Genomic DNA, 13,981 nt, shown 5'->3' on the forward strand with positions numbered 1-13,981 from the left:
GTTTAAACACAAGGGTGAGAATATTAAAACTGAGGGACTGCAAGACCAGGAAAAAAAGTATGTCATTAAACACAGGGATGATGTGTGAAAGGGATTTGTTGTGTGTTGTGTTGTGAGCAGCAAGATTTTGGATGAGCTGCAGTTTATGGAGATTTACAAGTGGGAGGATGACCAGGACAGCATGAGGATCGTCCAATTTGATTTAACAAAGACGCAGATATGGGTTTATGTAGCAGAGAGGCAGATGTGAAGGCTGATTTTAGAGAGGCGGTACTCGGCAAGATTGTTGATAGAGGGAATGTGGGGCCGCAACTCAGCTCCGGACCAAAAGGATTCGCAAGGGAGCAAACGGTTTGGTTCAGCCTCAGACATTAGCCTGAGAGGGGTACGTAATCTGCTTTTATTTTACCATGAGAAAATGTCATCCATTGTCCCAGCACTTAGGAAACAAAGGGCAGTAACATAATGAATCATGGTTTACGGATCTAGTAGCTGGATATAGACACTGACTAAAAACATCACCAGCAGAAAACAGTGAGGCATAAATTTGTTGAACAGTAATACAGTTCACAGAGGTTTGCTGTTAATAGTTAGATACAGAGGTTTTGGATACAGGAACAAAAATAGCAGCAATGCGGGCAGAATAAATGACAAGAAGAGTTAAACATTTAACCATGGTTTATGGAATTAATAGCTGGATGGAGATGCTTACCAGGAACACCAACAATAGCAAGGATGGGATAGTAAATCGTTTGAATAACCTTCAGTGCATAAAAGATTCGATCAGTTAATGTCATCCAAGAACCGTCAGAAAGTTCGTCAGACCAATAGGAGAAACTCTTAGTTGTAACATTCCAATCTGTTGTTCCCAGATTTTGGTCCATTGTTGTAACATTAAAATCAATGTTTCTTAGATTATGGTCCATCCTCTCCATCTCTCTGGAACTGCTGTTCCCTGTTAGTGCCGGAGGTGACACTCTGACACACACTATGGGACAACATATTGAAGACGTGCTTTATTAATAGACAAAGGAAACCCTCCAGTGACACAATTAGGAACACATGGAGACTGAAATTTGTTACGGTCGCTACACAAAGAAGTTCATTTAACCACTTTCAATCGAAAACTTTGTATACTAAATAAAGTATAAAAAAAACCTTTCTGAGTGGAATGTATGAGGGTTGCTAAGGGAAGACAAAGCAGAAAGAGAAGAGTCACTGGCCAGAATGCTTCAATCCCGCTCAGATATGGTAATTCTCTGAGAGGGCGGGAGATATAACAATATTACGCCCTGTCTAAAGCAGGACAGTTGGATAAGCCCTTTAACGATAGGCCAGTAGTTTAAAGTCTAACTATCGCCCCTTGACATTCAACGGCACTGAATCCCCCACCATTAACATCCTAGTGTTAACATTGACAAGAAATTGATCGGCCAATATGGTCCACTCCTGCTCCTATTTAATATGTCCTTATGCTCTTCTACACCCACCTCTCAAAGAGGTGCAATTCCCCCGTGACATATTTAATGAACACCCCATCGATAGTTGTTACCTTGGGATCTGCGTATGTCACTATCCTCTTTCATATCCAATATAATCATGGATTAATGTAAGATGTAACTGTCTACATTTGACCAGTTACTCTGCTGTTCACGTGCACACATTTCGAGAAATATTGAGACCACACCCAAAGTCCAAATCGAACATTAATGTATTTACCAGCTTTTGTAGGAAAACTAATTAGCAATATATTACATCCATTAGTAATACAATGCACCGGTTTGTCACAAATACGTTACAAAAGGTTGGACATATATTCACCCGATGAGTGTTCACCTCCAGTTGCTTGTACCTTTCATCAACTTGCTAAATTTCTTGGCTGCAGCACCAATTCGGTCTTTAAAATAATCTGCATATCCTTCTTTCAAGGTGGGGAGGATGTTCCTTTAACAGGGTTGTACAGTCCTATCAAGATTCAATTTAAGCGGCAGCTGTACAATGATATGTTGAATTTCTTTTCTAAATCTTGCAGTTAAGCGGTGCATCGACATTGCCCTTTTGCTTTTTACTTCCATCAGTAATTTTTCATCACTTTTGAATTCTGCAGTTGGCTTGAGATCGCGATCAGCAGAAGCAACAGTCGCTTCTTTGTCTGGTCACACATTCCAGGACCAACAAGATATTTCAGCATTCAGAGACCCCCAAATTGTTGACGTCTTCAAAGTTGTTCTCCGGTGAATTAAAAACTGACTTCATTAGGAAGCACAGAGAAACACCCATAGTTGAAACTTATGCATTGAAAAAGAAGACAAACTTTGACAACCTCCATTGATGTCAGTTTTTGTTATCTTCTTGCAAATACCAAGTAAACTTTACACTGCTTAAATTAGCCGAATCTCTGTAGTTGAGCTTTAAAATCCAACCTGGAACAGACATCTTGATTCCATGTTCTTTCTATCAAGTTTAATCTCTGATAAGACTTGTTGAAATAAAACTTTTCACTTAGAGTCTAACAATGATGCAAAGCAAAACAGAACTTTAAGGTAAGGTTGCTCGTTGGTGTCAATCCTTGTTATGACACTTGGGTCTCCCGGTCAGACATTCCATATGTTGAAATATTATTTTCGTTTGAAAAGCCTTTTAGCCTTTACAATGTGTGCAGGTAGATTTGATCAGTTTCTGTACACTTGACTACAAAAAAGAGAATTCTGTATTTCATTTAAACTATCGATTCTGCTGGTTTAGATAGCTTCACATGACTCAACCACACATTTTGATGGAAATAGAAACATAGAACTACAGCTCTGTATAAAAATTACGCCACAGACGGAGGGAATTAAGCCCATCATGTATGCACTGAATGAAAAAACTAGCCACCCAATTTAATCCCACCTTCCAGCACCTAGTCTGTAGCCTTGCAGGTTGCTGCACTCAAGCTGCATGTCCAGGCAACTTTTAAATTAGTTGAGGGTTTCTGCCTCCACCACCAATGCAGACATTGAATTCCAGACCCCAATACCCTCTGGGTGAAAAGGTTTTTCCTCATGTCCCCTCCAATCCTTCCACCAATCACCATAAATCTGGGCCTCCTGGTAATTGACCTCTCTGCGGGAAATAGTCCCTTCCTGTCTACTGCAACGAGGCCCCTCATAATCGTGTACACCTCAATTAAGTCACCCTTACCCTCCTCTGTTCGATGGAAAACAACCCTAGCTGATCCAATCTTCCTTCATCGTTGCAACTTTCAAACCCTGGTAACAGACTTTTAAATCTTCTCTGTACTCTCCCCAGTGCAATTATGTCCTTTCTGTAATGTGGTGACAAGAACTGTACACAATATTCCAGCTGTGGCCTAACCAGCGTTTTATACAGTACCAGCACTACATCCCTGAGTTTGTATTCCATACATTGACCAACAATGGAAAGCATTCCATATGCCTTCTTCCCCACTCTATCTACCTATCCTGCCACCTCAGGGACCTGTGGGCATGCACCACCATCTCTCTCATTTCATCTACCCCTCTCAATATCCTTCCCTTTATTGTGTGTTCCCTTGTTTTGTTTGCCCTCCCCCAAATGCATTACCTCACACTTCTTCGGATTGAATTCCGTTTGCCACTTTTTCCACCCACTCACCCAAACCATTGATATCATTCCGGAGTATCCAGCCATTCTTTTCAATATCAACTACACGGCCAATTTTTTTGTCACCAGCAAATTTCCCAACCGGACGACCTACATTCAAGTCCAAATCCTTAATATAAACCACAAACTGCAAGGCAACCTGTGGAACACCAATTGAAACAGCCTTCCATTCGCAAAAACAGGCATCGAATTCTACACTTTGTTTCCTGCCACTGAGCCTAATTTGGATCCAACCTGCCACATTCCCCTGCTTCCCATGGGGTTTCATTTTTCTCACCAGTCTACCAAGTGGCACCTTGACAAATGCCTTAGTAAAATCCAAGTAAACCACATCCACTGCACTACCCTGATCAATACTTCTTGTCAGTTCCTGAAAAAACCTCAGTGAAGTTAATAAGACATCAGGAAAAAGGCCTGTAAATACTCAGCAGGTATGGCAGTATCTGTGGAGAGGGAAGCAGAGTTACCGTTTCAGGTCTGATGAAGGATCACAGATCTGAAACATTAACCTTGCTTCTTTCTGTACAGATGCTGCCAGAGCTACTGAGGATTTTCCATCAATTTTTCTTTTTATTTCAGATTTTCAGCATCTACAGCATTTTGCTTTTAGTATTGTAAGACACCACCTTCCCTTAACAAATGTATGCTGACTATCCCTGATTAATTCTGCCTTTCTAAGGGGCAGTTTACCCTGTCACTCAGAATTGTTTCTAATAATTTACCCACTACCGAGGTCCGACCGAGCAGCCTATAAATATTTGCCGATCTCTCGCATACTTTTTAAACAATGGTATAATGTTCCATCCTCTGGTTAACCTCCAATCCTCTGGTACCTCGCCCATATTCAGTGAGGATTTGAAGATGATCCTCAGCGCATCTGCCATTTCCTCCCCCACTTCCTTTAACAATCTAGGATGCAATCCATCTGGTTCTGGCGAAAAATCCACCTACAAGGATGTCAAATGCTCCAGTACTTCCTCTTTCATTATTCTTATCATATCTAATATTCCACAATCTTCGTCTTTTGTAGCAATATCTCCTTCGTCCCTCTCATTTGCGAAAACAGAGGCAAAATGAAAACTCATTAAGAACCCTGTGCAAGCCTTCTGCATCCAGGCATAAGTCCCTTGTGCATCTCTGATAGACCCTATCCTGTTCTCAGTTATCCTCTTGCTCTTCATGTACTTTTGAAGCATATTTGGATTTTCCTTGATTTTACCTGCCAGCATTTGTTTTTTTTTTATATCCTCTCTTTGGTTTTCTAATTTCCTTTATACTCCTGCACTTTCTATACTCCTCTCAGCTTTCTAAAATAGTAAGATTTTTTCGACTGTCAGAAAATTTCTTTATTTTCTATAATTTCCCCTCTATGCTTCTAAATAACCAGGGCCTCCAAATTTGGACATACCGCCCTTTATTTTTATGGGCACATGCCTACGCGGTGCCTGCAGAATCTCGTTTTTGAATGCCTATCATTAGTTTGCCATTGATTATCGTTCACGTAGGTGTATCAAATCCGTTTTGGCCAGGTCAACACTCAATTTCGTAAAATTTGCCTTCACCAAATTTGAAACTTTTACTCTTCTTTTATCTTTGTCCTTTTGCACTAGAGTGCTGATTCGGGGCTGCAATAGAGTGCTAAAGTGGGAGGTTTGTGACTGAGGGACTTCTGTGAGGCGGGAGTGAGGAGCTCTTTTCATTTCCTCCCTGTACTCAAAGAGCGTGAGGGGAGGCAAGACTTTCCAAAGAGCGCAGCTGACTGGCGAGAAAGTTCTGGTGGGTATTTTTCAAACTGGATTGAATTGGAAGTCATTATTTTAGCAAGACTTAATTGATTTTTTTTTATTATAATGGTCTTCTAAAGTTTTAAATTTAAAGGGTTTAGTCATGGCAGGAGAGCTTAAGGCCATGGTTTACACCTCTTTCTGCATGTGGGAATCCGGAAACATTTCCAGCCCTGGGACCGGCATGTGTGCAGGAAGTGTGTCCAGCTGCAGCTCTTGGAAGCTCGGATTTCAGAGCTGGAATGGCGGCTGGAAACACTGCGGAGCATCCGTGAGTCTGAGAGAGTCGTGGATAGCACATTCAGGAAGGTGGTCACACCGCAGCTGAAAGGACGTGAGCAAGGGAGGGAATGGGTGACTACCAGGCAGATCAAGAGAAACAGGCAGGTAGTTCAGGAGACCCCTGGGGTGCCGCTTGCAAATCGGTATTCCATTTTGGAGGCTGATGAGGCTGGTTCCTCCAGGGAGTGCGGATAGAGCCAAGCTTCTGGAACCACAAGCAGCTTATCTGCAAAGGAAGGGGGAAAGAGAGGAAGAGCAATAGTAATAGGGGATTCTATCGGCAGGGGAACAGATAGGCGCTACTGTGGCCGGCAACGAGACTCCAGGATGGTGTGTTGCCTCCTTGGTGCCAGGGTCTGGGATGTCACTGAATGGAAGCAGGGCACCGTGAAGGGGGAGCGTGATAAGGCAGAGGCCATGGTGCATATTGGTGCCAATGACATATGTAGAAAGAGGGTTTAGGTCTTGCATCAAGTATTCAGGGAGTTAGGCACTAAACTAAAAATCAGAACCTCTCGAGTTGTAATCTCTGGATTACTCCCAGTGCCACTTGCTGGCGAGTATAGAAATAGGAGAATAGCACAGATGAATGGGTGGCTTAAGAGTTGGTGCAGGATGGAGGGTTTTAGATTCCTGGACCACTGGGACCGATTCTGGGGAAGGTGGGACCTGTACAGGTCTACATCTGAGCCAGAGGGGGACTAACATCCTTGCTGGCGGGTTTGCTAGTGCTGATGGGAGGAGTTTTAACTAATTTGGCAGGGGTAGGGGACGCAGACTCCTAGCAGAATAGGGAGACAGCTAAACACAGGAAAGCAAATAAGTCAGTGGGAATACAGTGGAAGTAGGTTTCAAGGGAGAAAGAACAGGATTGATGGCCTCTACTTCAATGCCAGGGGTTTTACAGGGAAAAACGTATGTGTTAAGGGCAATGTTTGACACGTGGAATTGTGATATATTAGCCATTACGGAGGCATGGTTGAGGGAGGGGCAGGATTGGCAGCTCAATATCCCCGGATATAGAATCTTCAGGCGCGACAGAGGAGGGGGCAAAAGAGGAGAGGGCATTGCAATATTAGTTAAGGAGTCAGTTACTGCAGTAAGGAGAGATGATATCTAGGAGGGGGCACCAAATGAAGCTTTATGGGTAGAGTTTAGGAATAAAAAAGGGACAGCCACATTGCTACGTTTTTATTTTGGACCCCCAGATAGTCAGCGGGAAATTGAGGAGCAAATATGTGTGCAATTCGCAGAGGTGTGTAAAAATAACAATAGGATAATTATATTAGATGATTTCAACTTTCCCAACATTAATTGGGATAGTCATCGTGTTAAGGGTTAAATGGAGTGAGGTTCTTGAAATGTATACAGAAGAACCTTTTTAGCGCAATATGTAGAGGATCCAACAAGGGAGGGTGCAGTGCTGGACCTAATTCTGGGAATAAAGTCGGACAGGTGTTTGATGTGTTGGTGGGGGCGCATTTTGGTGATAGCGACCACAACATGGTACAATTGAAGCTTGTTATGGAGAAAGAAATAGAGATGTTGCAGAAAAATGTTTTGGATTGGGGGAGAGTGAATTTCAGTAAAATAAGGCAGGAGCTGGCCAAGGTAGAATGGAAAGAGTTACTTGTTGGGAAATCTACAGAAGAGCAGTGGGGGGGCATTTAAAAAGGAAAGCGGGAAGGTACAGACCCAACGTGTTCCCTCTAGGGTAATAGGTAGGAGCAAAAAGCCCAGAGAAACATGGTTGACCAGAAACATTCAGGGTATGCTGAGAAGGAAAAGAGAGGCGATTAGCAAATACAAGGAGAGCAAATCAACGGAAGCATTAGTGGAGTACAGCAAGTGTAGGATGGAGTTTAAGAAATAAATTAGGAGTGCAAAGAGGGGATGTGATAAAGCTCTAGCTGGTAAAAGTAGGGAAAATCCGAAGATATTCTATATGTATATCAAAGGGAAGAGGATAACCAGGGAAAAAGTAGGACCCATTAGGGACCAAGGGGGGAATTTGTGGGTGGAGCCAGAGGACATTGGTAGGGTGTTGAAGGAATACTTCACAGTATTCACAGTGCGGCACAGTGGTTAGCACCGCAGCCTCACAGCTCCAGCGACCCGGGTTCAATTCTGGGTACTGCCTGTGTGGAGTTTGCAAGTTCTCCCTGTGTCTGCGTGGGTTTTCTCCGGGTGCTCCGGTTTCCTCCCACATGCCAAAAGACTTGCAGGTTGATAGGTAAATTGGCCATTATAAATTGCTCCTCGTATAGGTAGGTGGTAGGGAAATATAGGGACAGGTGGGGATGTGGTAGGAATATGGAATTAGTGTAGGATTAGTATAAATGGGTGGTTGATGGTCGGCACAGACTCGGTGGGCCGAAGGGCCTGTTTCAGTGCTGTATCTCTAAACTAAACATCTGTCTTCACCCAAGAGAATGAGACTGCTGATGTGGAACTCAGAGAGAGAGAGTGTGAGGTTCTTGAGCAAATTGTCATATGAGCGACAAGGTATTGGAGGTTTTGGCAGGCATGAAAGTGTACACATCTCCAGGTCCAGACGATATGTGTCCCAGGATGCTTTGGAAGGAGAGGGTGGAGATTGCAGGAGCTCTGATCCAAATTTTGAATTCCTCTCTGGGGGAGGTGCCAGAGGACTGGAGAACTGCTAATGTGGTCCCACTATTTGAGAAAGGTTGTAGACATAAGCCAGGGAACTACAGACCAGTGAGTCTGACGTCAGTGGTAGGGAAACTATTGGAGAAAATTCTGAAGGAGAGAATCTATCTCCACTTGTAGTGGCAAAATTTGATTAGGAATAATCAGCATGGCTTTGTCAGAGGGAGGTCATGCTGAACAAATTTGATTGAATTGTTTAAGCATGTGACTAGGTGTGCAGATGACGGTAGTGCCATTGATGTAGCTTACATATATTTCAGCAAAGCCATCGGCAAGGTCCCACATGGGAGACGTATCAAGAAAGCAATTGCATATGGGATACAGGGTAACTTGATAAGGTGGATTCAAAATTGGCTTAGCTGTAGGAGACAGAGAGTGATAACAGACAGCCGTTTTAGTGGCTGGAAGCCAGTGTCCAGTGGTGTACCACAGGGATCTGTGCTGAGTCCCCCATTGTTTTTTATTTATATAAATGACATAGATGACTATGTGGGGGGTAGGATCAGTAAGGTCGCGGATGACACAAAGATTGGCCATGTGGTTAACAGTGAGATGGCATGTCTTGGGTTACAGGAATATATAGACTGGGATGGTCAAATGTGCAGAAAAGTGGCAGATGGAATTTAACCCTGAAAAGCGTGAGGTGATACGCTTTGGAAGGAATAATGTGATATTGAGGTGTTCAATAAAAGGGGTGACACTTGGACGTTCCGAGGAACAAAGGGACCTTGGCGTGTTTGCCCATCGATCTCAGAAGGCAGAAGGGCGGGTTAATAGGGTGGTGAAAAAGGCATATGGGACAATTACCTGTATAAATCGAGGCATAGATTACAAAAGCAGGGAGGTCATGTTGGAGTTGTATAGAACTTTGTTAAGGCCACAGCTGGAGTATTGTGTGCAATTCTGGTCGCCACATTACAGGAAGGATGTGAGTGCACTGGAGGGGTGCAGAGGCGATTCAACAGGATGTTGCCTGGAATGGAACATTTAAGCTATGAAGAGATGTAGGATAGGCTTCGGTTATTTTCACTGGAGCAGAGAAGACGAGGGGAGACCTCATAGAGGTGTACAAGATGATGAGGGGCATAGACAGGGTGGATAGGGAGCAGCTGTTCCCCTTAGTTGAAGGGTCAGTTACGAGGGGAAACAAGTTTAAGGTGAGGGGCAGGAGGTTTAAGGGTGATTTGAGGAAGCACTTTTTTAACCAGAGGGTGGTGACGATCTGGAATGCACTGCCTGGGAGGGAGCTAGAGGTGGGCTGCCTCACATCCTTTAAAAAGTACCTGGATGAGCACTTGGCACGTCATGACATTCAAGGCTATGCGTCAAGTGCTAGCAAATGGGATTAGCTAGACAGGCCAGGTGTCTTTAATGCATCGGTGCAGACTCGATGGGCCGAAGGGCCTCTTCTGCACTGTATTGTTCTGTGATTCTTTTCCATGACTATGCTAAGACTAACTATATTATGGTCACCATCTCCAAAATGGTCACCCACTTCATCCACTTGCCCAGATTCATAACCGAGGACTAGATCTAGAAATGCGTTTGCACTCGGGCTTGTTACCTGCTGGCTAAAAATGTTTTATTGAATGCCGTTCAAGTATGCTGTGCCCTCTGTGCCCTTCATACTGTTTTTGTCCCAGTTGATCGTAGGGTCGTTGAAAAGTGCAATTATATCTGCCCTATAGTTTTTGCAGTCAACAATTTACCGACATATTGTTCTTCAATTCCCTTTTCACTATTTTGCGGTGCAGTACATTCATTGTAGTGCAGCTACAAGTTTTGCATTTCTGAGCTCAACCCATAAGGCATCATTTGATCATTCATTGAGCTTATCACCCCACCTCACAGCTGGTATTGACTCCTTAACCAATAATGCTACACACCCTCAATTTTACTTCCCTCTCGAACCCGCCTGAAAAGTCCATGGATGTTAAGCTGCCATTATTGCCCCTCTTTAAGCCAATAATATTACGATTTCCTACCCACCAAGTCCTTTTTCCCTCCAGCAAGCTCCTGCACCCTCTCCATAACTCCTGCCCTCTTTCTGCCGAGCTCTTGACCCCTTCCCAGAACACTTCTGCCCTCCTGCGGGCTCCTGTCGCTCTCCTCAAGATATCTCATTGTAACTCCCCCCACAAGCTCAAAGCACCCCTGCCCTGACCTACCTGCAAAACTACCCCCAAGCTCATGACAGCTTGTACTGAGCTGCTGTCCAGCTCTTCTGAGCTCCAGTCCACCCCCCCCCCCCCACAGAGCTCCTGTCCGTTCATTCCCTAAGGTCCTGACACCTCCCATAGGTCCCATCTGACATCCCCAACGCCTGTCACCCTCCCATACACATTCAAATCGAGTTCCTGCTCCTCCCATCGGTCCCTGTTTCCGCCTCTACTGAGGTTCTCTTCCCCCACCCCTGAGCTCAGGACGCTCCCTGCGAACTCCTGCCCTTCCCCAATATCCCGCACCACTGCATCCGAGCACCCGTCCTAATCACTCGAGCTCTTGTCCCCTAAGTCAAACTGCTGCCAACACCATGAGGTGCTGTTCTCATAAAGCCAACTCCCTGTCCACCTACCTCCAACCTTGCTCCACCCTTCTGACACCTCACCGCCGAGCTGCTTTTCTCACTTCTGCTAAGATCTTGCCTCCACCCGCTGAGCTCCTGTTCACCTATCCACGAGCCCCTGTCCTCATGCCTCAAGCTCCAGTCTCCCCATCCCTAAGCTTCTCTCCTCCTACTCTGAGCTGCTGACACCTTCACGGAGGAATCTCCCGCCTTCCCTTGTGAGTCTGCCCCCTTCCCGAGCTCCAGAACCACTTCCCATGAGGTACTTTCCCATCCCTGAGCTCTTGTTATTCTATCCATGAGCTCCAGCCCCATGCCCAAAGCTCCCCTCCCTCAATTCCCGAGCTACTCTGTCCAACTCTTAGTTCCTCACCCCGCTGGAGCACCGTCTCCCCACCCCCTTCCCAGATGCGAATCCTTGCCCCATGCTCCTGTGTTACGTACCGTGAGCTACAGTTACCACTCCACCAAGCTCCTGTACCACCCCGCCCCCGAAATTCCCTGCACAACCAGGCATTCCAGGCCACTCTGCCTCCACCCATTCTTTCCCCATTATCCGATCTCCTGGCCTCTCTCTGGAACGCGTTTTCCACTCTCCGAGCTCTTGCATCCTCCCATGAGCTCATATCCTGATGTTCTCCAGCTCATGTTCAGCTCCACTGAGCCCCTCCCCTTCCCTATGATCTCATGTCCCCAGGATCCTTGTTCCCCTCCCTTAAATTCCTGCCCTGTTCCCCCTCCATCAAACATCTGACCCACTCAGGATCCTGTCCATCACCACCACCCCCACCCCCCCGAGTTCACTTCACCCATTTCCCCGACCTCCCGTCGGCCACAGCACAAGCTACTGCCACCAAGAGCAGTGCTCCTGCCCCCTCCGGCCCAGCACCTGTACTCCTCCAGCCGATCACTTATTCATCCTTCCTGGGCAATTTGAGGCCCATCAGAACCCCCGCCCCCACTCGCCCTCAGCGCCCATCGCCCCCCACAATGCTGTCCTGGAATATTCTCGCTGACTCTGCCTCACTTACCTCTCGTCCAGGGCTCAAGTGCTGGGACTGATCCCACCTTACTGTAGAACTGGCAGTTTCCGCCACTTCTGGTGGCACAGCTAATTTCCAGAATCTGTTGCCCTCATATTGACTAGCAGATCTGAAGACAGGATATTTGCAAGGGGACGGGTATCCTGGTGCCTGGAACTTCGTGCCTGAAAGCCATTGAATCTTGCCATGGAGGAACGCTGGAGCGGGGTTGCTTTTCTGTGAAGCGCCAGGAGCTAGCTGGCATGTCTAAATCAAGCCCATGGTTTCATAACTGCACCAATGCTGGCCATTCAGCCCATCGAATTCATGCAGGCTTTCTGTAGAGAAATCCAGTCAGTCCCATTCCCCAATTTATCCCAGTAACCGTGCAAGTATATTTCACTCAAAGGCCCATCTAATTTCCTTTCAAATGTATTGAACGTCTCTGATTACAACAACCTCGTAGGCAGCCAGTTCCAGCTCATTACGACCAGCTGAAAAAAAGTTCTTCTTCACATCCCCCACCCCCCGCATCTCGTAACAAAATCCTTAAACCTGCATCCCGTAGTTCTTGTAATATCAACTAACAGGAGTATTTTTTTCTTGTCTACCCTATCCGAACCTGTCAGAATGTTATGCACCATTATTAAGACTCCTCTCAATCTTCTTTGCTCGAAGGAGAATAACACGAACTTCTCCAACCTAATCTTGTAGCTGTAATCTCTCATCCCATGAACCATTTTGGTATACTTCCATTGCGTCTTCTGAAAGGGCTTACATCCTTGCTAAAGTGTGGTATTTGAAACTGTGCACAATACTCCAGTGTTGGCCAAATCGGAGGCTTTGTAAAGTATCAGCTGACCATCCTGCTTTGGCGCTAATTACTCAAACCTATGCAGCCATAGATCACATATGCGTTGCCAACTATTCTCTCAATATGTCCTGCCTCCTTTGAACATCTTTACACACGAACCTCCTGGTTATTCTGTCACTTTACACTCTTTAAAACTTTGCCATTTCCTATGTATTCCCTCTCCCTACCCCTTTTGTGAAAATGCATCATCTCAGATTTATCTGTATTGACTTCCCTCTGCCACATCTCTGCCCATTCTGCCATCCTAGTTATCTTCTGTTGCAGTTGATTGATATCGTCCTCATTGTCTGGAACACTTCCACTTGGGTACCATCAGCATTTTTAAAAATTGTACTCTCTTACATTATCTAAGTCATTTTTTTGTGTATCAAAAAAGCAGTGACACTGTTCCTGAATTTTGGGCAACACCTCTGTCTACTATCCTCCATTCTGAAAAGCAACTATTCGTTGTTGTTCTATGTCCTGAATTTCATTCATTTATCTAAGCTGATATTGAACCTTCCATTCCAGGAGCCTTAATTTTATTACCCAGCCTTTCATGTGGAAATTTCTCAAATACTTTCTTAAAATCCATATTGACAACATCCATTGCTTTCCCTTCATTAACCTTCTTTGCTACTGCAATAAAACTAAATTAGTCAAGCACATTAGTCTTTCTTTTACAAATGTGTGCTCCTTCTCCCTAATTAAGTCAGAGCTTTCCAAGTGCCTGCTGATCTTTACCCTGCTTTTTGTTCCTAAAACCTTACCCACCATAAGTGTTAAACTGACTGGCCTGTAGTTCCTAGGAATGCCCTTACATCCTTTCGCCATTGCTCATCTAAACCTTATTTGCCATGATCTCTCTTACCTAAATGATCATCCACACCGACCTCGTCCATTCCACAGCAGCTTATCTACCAATGCCCCATTCCCACATCGACTGCGGGCATATAGGTCAAGGAATTTCTCCTGAACATATTTCAGAAATTACCCCCCCAACCCCCACCTTTCCCTTTACTCTAACATTATCACAATCGATATTTTCCCAATGGATATTTGGTTAACAAAAGTTACTCATCATCACCACTCTTTAGAATTTGCAGATTCTTTTTGATTTGTTTCTTTATCTTTCTTTCATTATTTGTAGGTCTAC

Source organism: Heterodontus francisci, unplaced genomic scaffold, assembly GCF_036365525.1.
Source record: "Heterodontus francisci isolate sHetFra1 unplaced genomic scaffold, sHetFra1.hap1 HAP1_SCAFFOLD_84, whole genome shotgun sequence".
NCBI lineage: Eukaryota > Metazoa > Chordata > Chondrichthyes > Heterodontiformes > Heterodontidae > Heterodontus > Heterodontus francisci.